Source organism: Octodon degus, unplaced genomic scaffold (assembly GCF_000260255.1).
Source record: "Octodon degus isolate 3935 unplaced genomic scaffold, OctDeg1.0 scaffold00074, whole genome shotgun sequence".
NCBI lineage: Eukaryota > Metazoa > Chordata > Mammalia > Rodentia > Octodontidae > Octodon > Octodon degus.
Window position 1 is genome coordinate 3,529,841 of NW_004524650.1, and position 16,719 is coordinate 3,546,559.

Sequence of the window (16,719 nt, forward strand, 5' to 3'; positions counted from 1 at the left end):
AGAGACACAGTGATTTTGACGCAGAGTGCAGGCCCGGCATGTGAGTGAGAGGACCTGGAGCCCACCAGATCCTCATTCAACCCAGAGCCCAGGCCCAGCATTTAAGTGAGAGGATCCGGGGCCACCGGACCTGATTTGACCCAGAGCACAGGCCCAGCACATGAGTGAGACCTCATTCAACTCAGAGCCCAGGCCCGGCATGGAACCAACCCTTCAGCAGAACTCCCTGCAAAGAGGATAGAGGCAAGACCCACCCAGCTGATTTAAAAGCAGAGCATCTTGTCACAGTTGCACAGAGGGTTCACCTCCAAGGGCTGCAGCAGGAAGAAGTGGAGCACAGCAGCCAAACCCAAGCCACACCCACCTGGAGGAGTCCGAACTTCATAGATCCGGACCTGGTGCTAAGGTAATAACTCTACCTAAGCTCCACATCAAACATAATGTTGATATACAAAATGACAAAGAGAAGGAACAAAATGCAATCTCAGGCCCCAGGTCCACCCAGAACAAGAGTAGAAGACACTAGCATAGAAGAAATTGGAAATCACACACATGAAATCTCTGAAATAATAACGTTGGAAGTAAAGAAACAACTGCAGAAAGGTATAGAGGAAATCAGATCAGAAATAATTTCTGAAGTAAAAAAAGAAATGATAACTATAATCAAAGAAGTACTAAGTGCTTCTAAAGAACACACTGATAAAAAAAAAATAGACCAAAATATAAAAATGATAGAATCCTTGAATGTGGGAAACTTATGACTGGTATCCATTTTATAACAGTGTCAGCCATACTCTTAAGTTTTTATTCTTCTGCCGAGTTAAGCTTCTGTTCCCTCTTACCCCGCCTATTTACCATAAGCCTCCTGCTATGCTCCTGGGGTGGGACCTACTTCTGTTGCCCGGATACCTGCTATCATCAAGAGCCAAGAATTCTTCATTCCTACACCCTTTATATACCCAGCACCTCCCCTGAATAAACGAGACTTGATCAGAACTTGTTTTGTCTCCATTCTTTGTGTCTCCTGTACCTTCTCATCCCCACTCCCCCTCTAGGGTCCTCATTGACTAAACCGTGGGTCAGGACACTTGAATAAGCAATATAGGAAAGAAATAGAATCCATGAAGTAGATTCAAAGTGATATGCAGGAATTGAAAACCTGTATCACAAGCTGGCAAAACCGTTTGAACGAAAGTGAAAATAGATTTTCAGACCTTAAAGACACTATTGCAGCTAGTGAAAAGGTAAGAAATGATCTCTTAAAAACAAATAGGATGCAGGAAAAAAAATTCAACACCTGCAAGATGATGCAAAGATGAACAATGTGAGACTAATAGGCATCAATGAGAAGGAAGGAGTCAATACAAATGATATAAAAAGAATGTGGGCAGAAGTAATAGCAAAAAAACTTCCCAAACATGGAGAAACAATCTGACATTCAGGTAACCAAAGCATATATAACTCCAAATAACAATAAACCCAATTAAAACCACACCCAGACATATTTCAACACAGGAACAATATGCTAAAATCCACTAAAGAAAAGAAACAGATCACATTTAAAGGAAAACCCATCAGAATAATGGCAGATTTCTCTTCACAAACCATCAAGGCAAGAAGAGCATGGAGCAAAGTACTTCAAGTCTTGCAAGAAAACAAATTCCAACCCAGACTGATATACCCTGAAAAACTCTCTTTCAAGTATAATGGAGAAGTGAAATACTTCCATGACAAAGAACAGCTTAAGAATTTCATGATGACAAAGCCAAGCCTACACAGACTACTAAATGATGTTCTAAAGAGGGAGCAAAATGATCACAACTCCATGAATGAGGATGGAAAGAACCTACCAAATAGGGCAAACAATTAAACACAGGAGAATAAGTGGTATACAAAGTAGTCTTTCAGTTATTCATTTGTGTACAGCAGCAAAATATTACCATCAGCATACTCTACAAATAGACTTCTCCTACACCATATGGGCCATGATTCCATCTGGGTCTACAGGGTGGATTTCAAGGAAATAGCAGTATCTCAGTCCCACAAGTGACACCTGGCTACCAGTAAGTGTCATGGACATTATGCATGCCCACAGCACACTAGAACTTTGTGCAATATCCTATCCCCAAACTGTTAGAAGTGCTGGTCATTTATTTTTCATTTCAGTATTTATCTTATGTTTTATTCTTAGTACTTCTTTACTACCATGAAAACTTTTTCTTAGTTCAGTTGATTTGAAACATTTAATTTTTAATTAATTAGCATTTAATTTTCTGAATATTGCTTAATCTTAATTTTTGTTTTAAGATTTATATTGTATCTTTTACTTACAATTTATTTAAAAGACATATGTTATCGTCTTTTAGTATTAGAAACTTTTAAAAGTATACTTGAATTTTCTGTTGACTTTACATTACTTCTTCCCTGTCTTTTATACACACATACACACACATACATATATGAAAAAAATATATATGTATAACCCGATATAAGATTGCTACTGTTTCATAGAGATCTTTAATGACTTTTAAATAAGGGTTCATCTAATACATTTTATACAGTTCTGCATAACTATCATTTTGAGATCTCTTTATTCTTCATCCTGGAGCATACTGCAACTTCTCTTGCCTTTTGAATTATGCTTTGTTATTTCCTATATGCTACATCTGGAAGTACTAGAATATTTCAAGTTTGTATAACCGGAAAATATTTTAGTTTTCAAAGGTATGTTTGCTAAGGATAAAATGCAGAGAGGACAGATTTCATTTTTTTCTTTCAGTTCTTTAATTAGTCTAGTTTCTTATATGCTTGGTCTTTTTTTTTATTTCTTTCTAATGTGGAATAAGATGATATTTAATTTTGTTCTTCCATGGCTAATAATATATATATATATATATATATATATATATATGCTTTAATGATTTTTTTCTTTACAATAAGTTTTGAACAATTTCATTTTTGTGCAATTTGGTATAATTTTATTCAAATTTCTTGTGCAAAAAGTTCATTTTTCTTGGAAATGAGGTGTTACAAGTTCAAGTAAATTCAGAAATTTTAAATCTTTAAATATTTATCATCTACCCCTGTCTACTTTGAGAATTCTAATTATATGAATATAAGTTTCTTGATTTTGACACAGAGTGAACTATTATATGACTGATCTGTGATTTCTTCTTCATTTTCATTTTAGACAGTTTTTATTGTTATATTCATTTAACTTGGTGAATAATTTATTTACAGTGTGCAATCTATTAATCTCATGTGTTGTATTCATTTCAAAAATATTTCTCTAAAAATCACTCTTCTACATCTTATATCTTTCACATTTCAGTATTTGTCTATAATTTTTAATGATATTAATTATTGATTTTCAATAAAGTTAATGATTTTAAAATAACAAAATAAAATTAAAATAATAGATGTTGGAAGTACAAAAATAAAAAAGACACAGTGATGAGATTGGAACCAGAATAACAGCATACTGTTTTACAGTTAGGTTTTTTTAATATGTAAGTAGAGGGAATATACTCTGAAGTACTGATTAAAATATAGCATATTAGAAATGTAACTAGTGGGCTGGCTAGGTAGCTCCGCAAACTAAAGTGCCTGCTTAAGCAAGTTTAGGCGAACTCAGGGACCACGGTTCAATCCCTGGTACCACTTGCTGTCTCTGCCTCACCCCCATGGCATGCTGAGCTGGCCAGAGTCTGGGCGTAGAGGGGCACACCTGTAATCCCAGTGCTGGGGAGGCCGAAAGCAGGAGGATCACCAGGAGTCTGAGGTGCACAGTGAGACCTTGTAACAACCAAATACATTTTTAAGAAAACCATAACTAGTAACAGAATTTTATTATCATTATCAAGTATTACCTGCCATGTGTAATGTAGGATTAAGGTTAGGATTAGAATTAGGGGTTAAGCTTAGGGTTCATTAGACTAACAGTTCATGGTATTTGATATAACACATTGATTTAAGCAATTAAATGCTTTAATTTCCCAAATCTATACATTTTTTGAAAATCATCTCTTATATTTGACTCATGTATCTATTCCTGTTCATAAGATTTCACTTTCATTTTAGGGCTATATTCTTATTTCATATCTTCGAGGACTGTGACCATACAATTTTAATATTTTTTAAGAGATTAAAATCTTTGGGGTCATAAATTTTATTACTTTTTGAATTTGATGGTTATCATGAGTTTAGTTTTATTTACAAAATTTTAGTTCCAAAATCAAATTAATCATTTTTAGTGTTATATTATTTATTCCCTGCACTCACTTCTGCATCTCTGGCAGCATGGTGATATTAAAATATAGTGCTGCCTGGTTCCTGGAGCCCTTGGGATGCTACTCTAAAAGGAAAAATGATATCATTCTCTCAGTCTCATGTGGAGTTCTGAGGAGAGTGTGTTGTTGTGAAACAGTGCACCTCGCCCTCTCCAGTCTCTGCAGCCTCAATGCTGTGTGATGTTCCGTTCACACACACTTCCACCATGATGCCACCATGTGCTGCAGTGACGAGCAACCACATCAGAGGCTGAATAAATGAGGCCACGGCCATCTCAAGCTTTCAACCTCCAATTCTGAGTTACACAGACATATTTTCTTATTAAGTATCCACCCCTTGGTATTTTGTTACAGCGGTGACACAGCAGTAACTACAGTGTACTAAATCTACAGATTTAGCCCTTTTTTTTTTTAAATTGCAGTTTGCTTTACAAAATTGTTTTTGTGTAAAGATGTCTGTATATTCTTCAAAGCAATAATTATTCCACGTCTACTATTTTTAGCTATCACTGCTATATGTTTATAGTTGGAAGAAAATGTTTTAAAAATAAACTAATAACTTTGTTTTGATCAAAATACTGCCTTCCTAGTCTAAACTTTGAACCCAAGAAATGGAGTGGCACAATTTAAATTCTTTGAATATGAATTCTCTTTTCTTGCAGTCAAGTAGCTTAAATTTTCCCCAGAAATCTTGTGAATCAAAGCCAGAGTCTTAAGATCACTGCTGATCAAATTCTGCATCTGTTTTCCTGTGACCATTTTAAAGCAAACCAGACCAATTTTAAGGTAAATGGTGAGAGCTTCAAAGTTGATATTCTCCTCTTCCAATTAGTCTTTTCTGTCACTGTTTAAAAAGTATTTGTTTTATTTTTTAAAGAATACAAAATGTTTTTTTTAAAAGCTAGAAAAAATATAAAATTTCATTAAACAAAGTAATAGGAATTTTATAATGGTGGTTGTATTGCATGATGTTATCTTCAAATTTGTTGTTTAGATTACCAGCTGTAAACCTGCAACATTAGGGGGGAAGGTACAAAAAAGTAAAAAGGAAAATGAAAAAATAAAAAAATAAAATGTAAGTATTAACTGCTCCTTGAATAGACCAGCAGAAATCATCAGCACCATTATTCAAGCTATCCTACATATATATAGATAAATATACTTTTCCCCTACTTTCTTTTTCCCTTTCCTCATCCAGTTTTTCCTTCTCATTGAAAGATTCTTTTGGAGGTCCCATTCAAGCCATTCCTAGATATTTTTCCAAAAGGACTGAAATCAACACACAATAGGGATATTTGTGCAACCATGTTTATAGCATTGCAATTTATCACAGCTAAATCTTGAAAACAACCCAAATTGATAAAGAAGATGTAGTATTTTTACACAGTGGAGTACTATGCAGCTGTAAAAAAGATAAATTTGTGGCATTTTAGATAAATGGATTCAAATAGAGACTGTATTGGTATTGAAATAAATCAGACACGTGTGCAAACATCATATTGTCTTGTTAGTACTACAACTTGAAAGAGTAAATGTAATCTGAAAGGTACAATACATACTATGAAATGGCAAGAAATTGTTCAATGGGAAAGAAAAACTCAGATGAGGAAAAGGATAAAATGAAGAAGGGTAAAAAATATATGTATATGTTCAGGATAATTTGGATACTTGTACTGCTGATTTTTGCTGGTCTTCTGAAAGGAGCAGTTAATGCTTAATTTTATGAATTGTTATTCTCTTTTCTTTTAAATTTCTTATAATCTTTTGGTATTGTTGTTTTGTTTTGTTTTTAAACCAATTTTGGTCTTTTATATCTGGTAACCTACACAACTAATTTGAAAATAACATTTTGCAATCTAGCAACCTTTGTTGAATTCCTATTATTTTGTTTAATAAAATTTTGTATCATTTTTAATGCTTTTATTATTTTATATTCTTTAAAAAGTAATAAAAAGAACAAAAAACTTCCATAAAAAAGAAAGATTCTTTCCCTCTCACAATATATATTGTACCTTTCATTTTATTTACTTCTTCAAGTTCTTATGCTAGCAAGACAAAACAATGTTTGTAAACACAGGTCTGATTTTTTCACTTACCAGTACAGTCTCTAGTTGAATCCATTTACCTAGAAAAGCCTCAAATTTATCCTTTTTCATACATAATAGTCCATTATATAAAAAGATCACATCATTTTTTTATCCTTTCCTCAATTGATGGGCATTCGGCTTGTTTCAAGATTTAGCTATGACAAACTGTGCTACTATAAACATGGATGCACATGCATTATGATTTGTGTCTAGTCTTCCCCCCAAAGCCTCAAGCAATTATGGGATGGCTTCTGGAATTTGTGACTGATTATCCTGGGTATGGGTTCTACACCAGCCCTGGGGCAGGTAACTCATATTACAATGTAAGGCTGGGAGAGAGGCTAGCTAGCCACCAGAGCTGCCGCTTCTCCCTTTGCTCTTTTGCTCTTTGACCCCTCCATGAAGGGCTGCCCTGCCATGTGCTGCTGTGCCTTGGAGCCAGCTGAGTATGGACTAAAATTTCCACTCACTGTGAGCAAAATAAACTTTTCCTTCCCTCATGTAATTGTCAGATATTTGTCCCAGCAATAAGAAAAGAGTAACTGAGATGACACACATATTGCTGTGGTGTGATGTTTTCAGTTCTTTTGGAAAAATACCTAAGAAGAGAATAGGTGGCTTGGATAGGACCTAGCCAAAACAATTAGAGAAGAGAGAGAAATAAAAGAAATAATGATTGAAAAGAAAAAAGTAAAATTATTATTTGAAGCTGACTTGATACTTTATATAGAAGACTTAAAAAAAAAACCTCAATCAAGAGACTTGTATATTTAATTGCCCAATTCAAAAACATAGAAAGATAAAAAGTCAACATTTGTATACACAAACAAGGAACAAACCAAGAAAGATATTAGGGAAACCACACATTTCACAATAATACTCCCAAAAATGAAATATTTAGGAATAAATCTCACAAGGATGTAAAACATTTATACAGTGAAAATTATACTACTCTAAAAAGAGAGATCAAAGAGAATTTCAGAAAATGAAAAGATATTCCATGCTTCTGGACAGGAAGAATCAACATTGTGAAAATGGCCATATTCCCAAAATCGTTACACAGATTCAGTACAGTTTGGATTAAAATACCGTTAGTATACTGGGTATGGTGGTATGCACCTGTAATCCCACGATTTGGAGGATGAAAGCAGGAGGATCACTGTATATCCGATCTGTGTATTGAAACCCTGTAGATCTTGTACATTAAAAATTACCATTAGTATAATTCACCAATCTAAAGAAAACTTTCCTAAAATTCATCTGGAACTAGAAGAGACCTAGAATAGCAAAACCATCCTTGGCAACAAAGGAATGGCAGGATGTATCACAATCCCTGACTTGAAATTACACTACAAAGCTACTGTGTAAAATCACCAAGATGTTGGTAAAAACAGACCTGAGGATCAATGGAACAGATTAGAAAATAAAGACAACTACAAACTTACTCAGCAACCTCAACTTTAACAAGGTGGCCAAATATGTTCACTAGAAGAAACATGGTCTCTTTAATAAATGATGCTGGAAAAACTGGCTTTCCACATGTCGAAGACTAAAATTAGACCTATGCCTCTCACCATGCACAAAACTACAGTCAAAATGGATCAAAGATTTAAATACTAAAACAAGGTCTAGCCTGATAGCTCAGCAGACAAAAGCACCTGCTTAGGCAGAGTGCAGCAGCCAGGGTTTGATCCCTGGTATGGCATGCCAGCCCTGCCCTCAGGACATACTGAGACAGCAATTGAGACTAGGCATAGTGGCATGTGCCTGTAATCCCAGCACTTGGGAGGCTGAAAACAAGAGAATCACTAGAAGTCCAATCTACATAGTGAGACCCTATAGGCTTTAGACCCTGTCCTAAATACAGAAAAAAAATAATAAATAAATATTAAAACAGAAACACTAAAACATCTAGAGGAGAAAGTAGGTAAAAATCTTAAAGACATAGGGGCAGGTAGAGAGCTCATGAACAGAAAATAAACTATATAGGAAATACTTCAAAGAATCAATAATTGGGATCTCATCTGTTTGAAAATTTTCTTCATGTCAAAAGAAATCACCAACAGAGTTAAAAGAAAACCCAGGAATTGGGAATATATATATATATATATATATATATATATATATTCAACTGTTCCTCAGACAAAGGACTTCTATCTAAAACGTATAAATAATTTTTAAAAATCAGGCCTCCAACATTCAAAGACCCAATTCAAAAATGCACATCTGAGATGAATATACACTTTGATAATGGAGAAATATAAATGGCAAATAAATGTATAAAAAATTTTTCAACATCATTGGTCACTCAAGAAGTGCAAACTAAAACAAAACTGAAATCCTATCTCACACCAGTAAGAATGGCTATCATAATGAAGTTATCCAATAACAAATGCTGGAGGGACTGTGGGGAAAAAGAAATCCTCCACTGTTAGTGGAAGTGTGCAGACTGGTACAACCACTATGGAAATCAGTGTGCAGTTTCCTCTTTCACTTTTGTTTACTCACCACTTCCATGTCTACAGCTTCTGCCAGATCTGATGTAAACTGTGGGTTTTGTCTCCTCTACTTTGAAAAGTTGGAAAAGATTTAACATCAGTCATAGGAGCTTTTAAATTATTGATAGGGCACATTTTAATGAATGGATTGCATCTACTGGGTTGCTTCATTTGAAAAGTAAATAGATTATAGGTAATAGAAAATCAAAGATTTTGGTTTCTATTAGAAATTTTAGTACATTAAGGCATGGTTCTTTCATTCTGTGGAGGAAATCTTTTTCACTTGAGACCATTTGTTGAACAAGCCACAAATCCATATTAGAGGAAGGAGACCAAAAACATGGGCTGTGAAGTTTTTAACTAGGTTAGGAGTCAGCACATCAGTCCTATGTGTAGGCCAAATCCAGCCCAAAGCTTGAGTTTGCATATAAAGTCTAATGGAGTCATTTCTAAATAGTCAGCAGCCACTTTCTCAATAACAGAGTTGATATTTTTTGGCAGAGAACATATACCCTAGAAAGCTGATGATAATTCCTATAGGGTCCCTGGTAGAAGTTTGTTCTTCCCTACTCAGACTGTCTGACTAAATTTGAGAAGAAATATTATCAAGTAGTTTAACTGGCAAAGGAAAGTAGAGAATCTTCAGAGAGAAAAGAACCTAAACTGACTGTATCCCAGCTTATCAGAGATATGCATCTCCTCCACACTGAATCTGTTCACCTAGTATTCCCTCTATCAACTCCTTGCCAAATTGCTTTTCTTCCTCCAATCCAACCCCTCTTTCCCTGTTTACTAAAACCTTAGTGCTTATATAGATATGTTATATCATAGTCTCCTTTTATTCAACATGTAATTAATTGTACCAGAACACCTTTCAGCTAGCACTTCCTTTCACGTGGACCCAGTCAGTCTCTCTGACATGTCCTGTCCATACTGTACTTCCTTCCCTGGCTTCCTGAAATCCATTCACTCATCTACTCTTTCTAACAAAACAACCTATCTGTGCAGCTCCCACCCGGGGGGTCAAACACAAAGTTAACATGCAGGGAGACAAAAGGGCACCTGATCCACAAAGAGGCGGACAGATGAACAGACACATAGAATAAATCATTAAATTTGGGTTTAATTGGTGATAAACAAAAGAGGATGGGATTATCTCTATGTCCAGGATATAAATTTCTGAAGAGAACTCTTTATTATTTTTTCTAATAAAAACATTATTACTGCACATGTCCTAATATTCCTGAAGACTAAGATTTTTATGTGTTTAGTATAGTACAATCCATAATATTATCAAAACATATCCTAAAATAAGAATGCATCATAAATATGCTTTTCTCAGATGTGTTAAAGTAGTTATAAAAGATAAGTGAGGCAACATGAAATTAATTAAATATAAATAGAACATGATTGATCTCCTGCCCTTAGGAATTCATTAGCACTCACTGATAGGATTTGAATAAATCAGAATATGTAGTGTTACCTTCAGCACAACTCAGGCTCAAAGAGAAGGCTCACAATGGATATTCAAGTAAAAACATCTTGAAGAGAAACGGGATTTGCACAGGCAAACACTAGAGTAGAAAAGGAAACTTGTGTTGGTTTCTGATGATAATAAAGAAAATATGGAGGAGGGAAAAAGAGCCAGAGAACTATCACCTTATTTACTTGGGAAGTCTGCTAGAAGGGCAAGACTTTCACATAGCAGTTCTCTGCGTGACGAAGTAGACACCAGCTGCCGTGCTGTCTTGATTTAGAAAATGAGCAAAGCATCCAGAATCGGCCTTTTCTGACGCATTCTGGACACTCGATCTGACACTCGCTTTCTCTGGAGGGAAGTTTGCTCTCTCCCTGGAGGGACGCTACCAAAGCACCAGGGATAAAATCTATTTCCTTCGACATTTGGGTAAAAAAGATGATAGCTGAGATGTGAGCACTTTTGAGAGAACTAAATTCTTACTATAAGGAAGGTTTCAATTAGGACCAGAATTCTTCGAGGTAGTGTAGCTTCTCCCACCCCCACCCCCAGCCCTTTCCTGTGCTGTGTCTAGGGAAGTCTCGCTCTGTTGCTAATACTTTAAGTTCATTATTAACTCTGTGGCTTAACCCATTGGCTACACTTCATGAAAGCCTGTAGGCCAGAGAACCGCACAGAGAGAGTGTCCAGCATAGGTCTGTACAAAGACTTAGGGGAACAATGTGGGGGGCTGAACAAAGGAAAAAGGGATAAGAACAAGGAAGGTCCTAGCTTGCCATCTCAGCAAGAGGGGTGGGTGTGGGCAATTGCTTTAAAAGGACCTACCATTTATTGGTGTGCAACTGCAGAGTCATTTAGCCTCTCTCTAAATCTTAAAACTGATCTAGAAAGTCAGAATAACACTACCTACCTCATTGGTCTGCTTTGACAAATAAGTGAATGGCACGTAAATTGTGTGTATGAAACTTAAGAGTTGACAACCCCTATCGCCTTTCGATAGGCTCAACCTTATTGCTCTCATCTATCGCAAAATGTAGCTTAAGTGAGTTTTCTTGAACTAAATTTTATCAAGCAAGGTTTTGGGATCTATTTTGTGAACCAAAGCTATGGGGACTCCCTTCAGCAAGTCAGTACAGAGTTGTGGACCCCTAAGGATGTTTTCCCCTCCATGGTTTAATTTCTGTAATAAAAGCCAAGATGGTCTTTCTATCACATCTTATTTTAGCCACTAGGCATTATAGGATTTTAAGGTGACTTCAAGGCAGTGAAGGCTGTGTTTCCTTTTATTTTATCAGCTTCTGCTCTGTAGACAACTAAAGAAAGCAGTAAGTCACTGCTCAGAGATACCGGAGTGAGAAGATTTAAACCATATCAATTTCAAAGTGTGTCTAAAGTAAGAAAATATTGCTACTTTTAAAAAGACTAATGTAAATCAGATTAAGTGATTTAAATGGAAATAAACCTGTAAGGGTTACTGAGGTACTGATAAGCTTTTACAGTTCTTAGACAAAGGGAAATCTTTTATATTTAAAGCAAGACTTACACAGTCAGCATCTGTTAAGGTGAAGAACAGCTTAATGAAAAATCAAATTCCCTGGAAGAGTTTATGGAGGAGGTGAGTGATCTTATCAGAAATCCAACAGAATATGAGATCTATGACAAGCAGAGTCTTTTTAATTGACAAGTGGAAATTGTCTAGATTTGTACTGTGTACTGTGATATTTTGATATGTACATGCTTTGTGAAATGACTATATCAAGCTATTTAATGCATGTGTTACCTCACACACTTATTTTCTTGTGTGTATTGAAAACACTTAGAATTTACTCTTAGGAATTTTCAAGTGTATTATTATAAGCGATAGCTGCCACAGTGTGTGGTAGATCTCTCAAACTAATGTCTCCTGTCTACTTGCAATTTTGTATATCCAGAACTATCACTTTATTTACTTAACAACTCATCTGAGTTGTCAAAAAGGACTGGATACTGTTCTTCTTCAAGGCTGAATAGTATCCCTTCATGTACATAATCTGTATTTCTTTGTCCTATTGACAGAGGTTTTCCTGACCTGAAATTCTGGAAGACATTTCCTTGGTTCCTGGAACATCTTCACTAACTCTTGCTCTTGGCCTTCAGTTGTAAATACCTGAACTGTAATGCATATGACCATCTATCTGTTGGTTGCCTTTCCTCCCCTCCCGCTGCTGTCCCACTTTAGGCAAGTGCCATTGAGAGCACAGAGACAGTCGGAGCACCCTTGGAACTGTGTCACAGCTGTGGCTGGAATCACATATGGTGTGTGAGGATGTGGCACTGGCCACAGGAAATGTGTGCTATATGACCTACGCACTAAAGGAAAGGGTTATCCAGATGGAAAGATCATGAGACCTTTCGAGGCTCGCTCATAATTGAAATATGTAGCTGGAGATAGTGCGAGAACAAAGAAGAAAATATCACACACATCCTGAGACAATAGAATCAAACAGGCAAGAAGGAGACCTTGCCTCTGAGAACTTCTCTTTGTGCACTGTCTCCTCCCTCAGCCTTCCTTAACAAAACACTCTCTGCCCCTCAACCATTTGTCAGCTCTTTCTATCTAGTTTGTTTCTGTTCACTAGGGTTTTCCTCAGCCCTTTAAGACCATGCTTGTCGAAGGAGACTCTCTGAACCGCTAAGTTCTAGCCCATATCATGTCATCCTCTATAGTTTAAGGTCAAGTCTATCCTTATTCTACCCTTTCTGCTCCAACCCACAGTCAAAATCTTTGTTGCTTTGTCTAGGCTTGCACACTTCTCCAAAACTCCTCGCATTATCAGCTAGATGTGATTCCCTAGTTTATGATACTCTTCGCCTCCTATCTTACAGTTATTTATGCACCTATTTCATCTTCCTTCTTAGATAATAAAATCTTCAACAATAGGATTCAAATTTCATTGATCCTTGTGTACCTCATATCATTCAGCACATGGCATGGCTCGCAGAAGATATTCAATAAATATTTATTGACCAAATAAACATAGAGATTGAATTATATGCCTTTTGCAGACAGGAGTTTTGGAAACTTTCTGAGTGCTTTCTATATTGCCTCACACAATATTAGATATGTGACAAAGAGCTTTATATGCTCACCCCAAGTCATTTCCCCTCCACCTGACACACATCTACACTCCACATGGCACCTTTCTTGCAGTCAGGTTGAGCCATGTGACAGAGCTGGGCCAGTGTAATGTGAGTTCCAAGTGAAGCATGCAACTCCTAGGATCCACTCTTGCATCTCCTGCAGGTTCTCAGTGTTCTCCTCTCCCTTGCATTCAGAAAATCCAGTGAAGAAAGCTCTTACCCCAGAGGATGGAGAAAACATCATAAGGGATGTGTAGGTCTCTAAAACCTGCATGACACTTGCTTCCCTCCTCTTTTCTCTGACCCATAATAGCCTGGAACATGAAGGATGACTACACCTTCAAGAAGCCACTGAGATGTTGTTTTATTTATTATAGCATTTTTGGTATTTGAATTAATATAGACATTTAGGTGCTTTTTCCATTGCTGATGTTTTTTTGTGCTCTTCTTTAAATTTTATTTTTATTAGTACATTTTTCCATTACATAATGATTATGTTCCCTGAGGGGAGTTGGTATATTTACATAATTTGTCTCACTTCTTTCATCTTCTTCCCTCCCATTCTTCCTTCCCCTCCCTTCCTTGCATTTGGTCCCCTTCCCATTTGAGAAAGATCTGTCTCTCTATGTTCTATTAACTATTTTTTATCTTTCTTTTTATTTATATTTTGGATTTCTCATATAGGATAAATCATTCAATATTTTAAATTTAGCAATAAACAGTAATACCGTATTTCTCTAAAATGAAGACGCCATCAAACATAAGATGCACCATTATTTTAGATTCCATAAAACAAAAAAAAAAATGAACAATGCAAATCAAGCTGTGACAACTTAAGCCCAGCTTCAGAGAAGTTAAAATATGCAAAAAGATGAATCTTAGAATCAATGAAATATCACAATAATAGATAATGTATAAAATAATTCTACAAATTATACAATGTGTTAGTAAAATAGTCAACCTATTTGTGCAATACACATTTATTAGTCAATTCTTTTATGCTTAGTATTATGCATGATCTGGAAAATATAATGAGAATAGGATGTAATTTTTCCCTTCACCATGGTTCACAGACTAATAGAAGAAACTAATAATTGACAATAATTAAAGTTCAATTCAGTAAGCAATAAAATGCAGCCAATATACCCTGCATTTGTTGTGCACTAGATGGTGTAACTTGTATTTTCAACCTATGCCAATCCTATAGGATCAGTATCATTTGGTCGGTTTTACTGCCATGCTGCTTGATAAAGACACTACTGGAGGTCAGTCTACATGAAGCCCCCCCCTGCCCCGTTATAGGGATTAACAAGGTGCACAATCAAAACAGGCCGGGGGAGGAAGTAGAGCAGACAGGATTGGCAGCTGTAGCATGCAGAAGAGGTTTTAACCTTCATGAACTGAAAAAGTGTCCAGAGGGGCATGGCAAACATTGCAAGGTGGATGAAGTATGTATACAATGTGAAGAGATAATGAAGGTTTCCAAAATGCTGAGCACCCCATCCAAGGTGATGGGAAGCAGAGGAACATGATTTGAGCAAGTAACAGGTCACCTACCTCAGGCTTCCTGTACAGTGTGGACTAGCTCACATTGTGCTTCCCACCCCATCGGAGGCAATGGGAAGTGAGGGACACAACTGGAGCAAGTGATAGGTCACCTACAATGGGCTTCATGTATGGACTAGCTCATAGGCAGAGAGCGGTGTGCGGCACGTGGGGAACAAACAAAAGGCCCCATTCACTTGGGGCCCAATAAAGTTGTAGGACTTAGAAAGGACTCCCTAGCTGACTTCCCTTCCTCAGAATTGCTCTCCAAGAGATTTGCATGTAAAAGAATTACAGCTAAGAAAGAATGTTGTGAAAATTACTCTCAGAGTGCAGGGAGGAGCACCACAGAGATTTTACGGAGAAGTATATGGAAGTATATATATTATGAAAATAAGAAAAAAAGGCAATTTAAAAATTATCTCTTAATATTGTCTACATTTATAGACATTTAGTTCAAATTAATAAAGGAATAGGATCCTGTATGTTTCAGTATCATTCTATCAACAAGAATAAAAGATAAATAGTGAGATCCATTAAGATGACAAAAGCATCAAGAACATTTGTTACTGAAATTCATTTGAATTGATTTCATATTACACATGCATAAAAAGATAATTTTCTATTCCTTTTGCAGTTTGGTGAGTTATTGCCTTGAAAAGGAGACTTTACAGCAATCATTCATAAATCCATTCAGTTCATTTATTACCTCTGGAATATTTTCTTTTAAAATATTACTTGAAGCAATTTTAACCAGCCCAAGTTTCAAGCTTTAAAAGGAAGCTATTTTGCATACACAGTAAGTACTTTTTCTGAAAATTTCGTATTACAGAATCATAACTCACAGTGGGCTACCCCTGTTAATATGCACTCACAGCTGCATGGAGCCCTAGGAACCATTATTATATTAGGAATAATGTAAAGACACTTAAATGTATTCTGTATCATCACACATATCACCAAGTGTGTGCCATTATGAATAGCAGTCATAGCAGCACACAGCACAATGGCATGCTAACGAACACGGTGCGGAGTAAACTAAATGCACATTAGGAATACACAAAACTGCTGAATTGTCACCGTTCTTACCCATAGGACCCAGAACTCTGATGATCTTCATGACACATGTGACATAAGCAAGCCACCCTGACTCCATTCCATTCACACTCTCGAAGTGAGTTGAACAGCTTTGGTGGGCTGCCCTGGTGATGAGGGTGCAGAGAGCTGGTCAGGGTGAACAGTGCAGGGGGAAGAAAGCAGGTATGCAAAGTGACAAGGTGATGAATGACTCCAAAATGCTGCGCACCCCATCGGAGGTGATGGGAAGTGAGGGACACAACTGGAGCAAGTGATAGGTCACCTACAACAGGCTTCATGCATGGATTAGCTCATAGGCAGAGAGCGGTGTGCGGCACGTGGGGAACAAACAAAAGGGCCCATTCACTTGGGGCCCGATAAAGTTGTAGGACTTAGAAAGGACTCCCTAGCTGACTTCCCTTCCTCAGAGTTGCTCTCCAAGAGATTTGCATGTAAAAGAATTACAGCTAAGGAAAAATGTTGTGAAAATTACTCTCAGAGTGCAGTAGAGAGATTTTTATTGTTGCTTTGGTGCTTAATCTAAGAAATGGTTATAACTAATAAAACCTGGTTGGCAGGATTCATCTCAGTCATTTCAGAAGATTTATTTCCTCTGATCTGAGTGC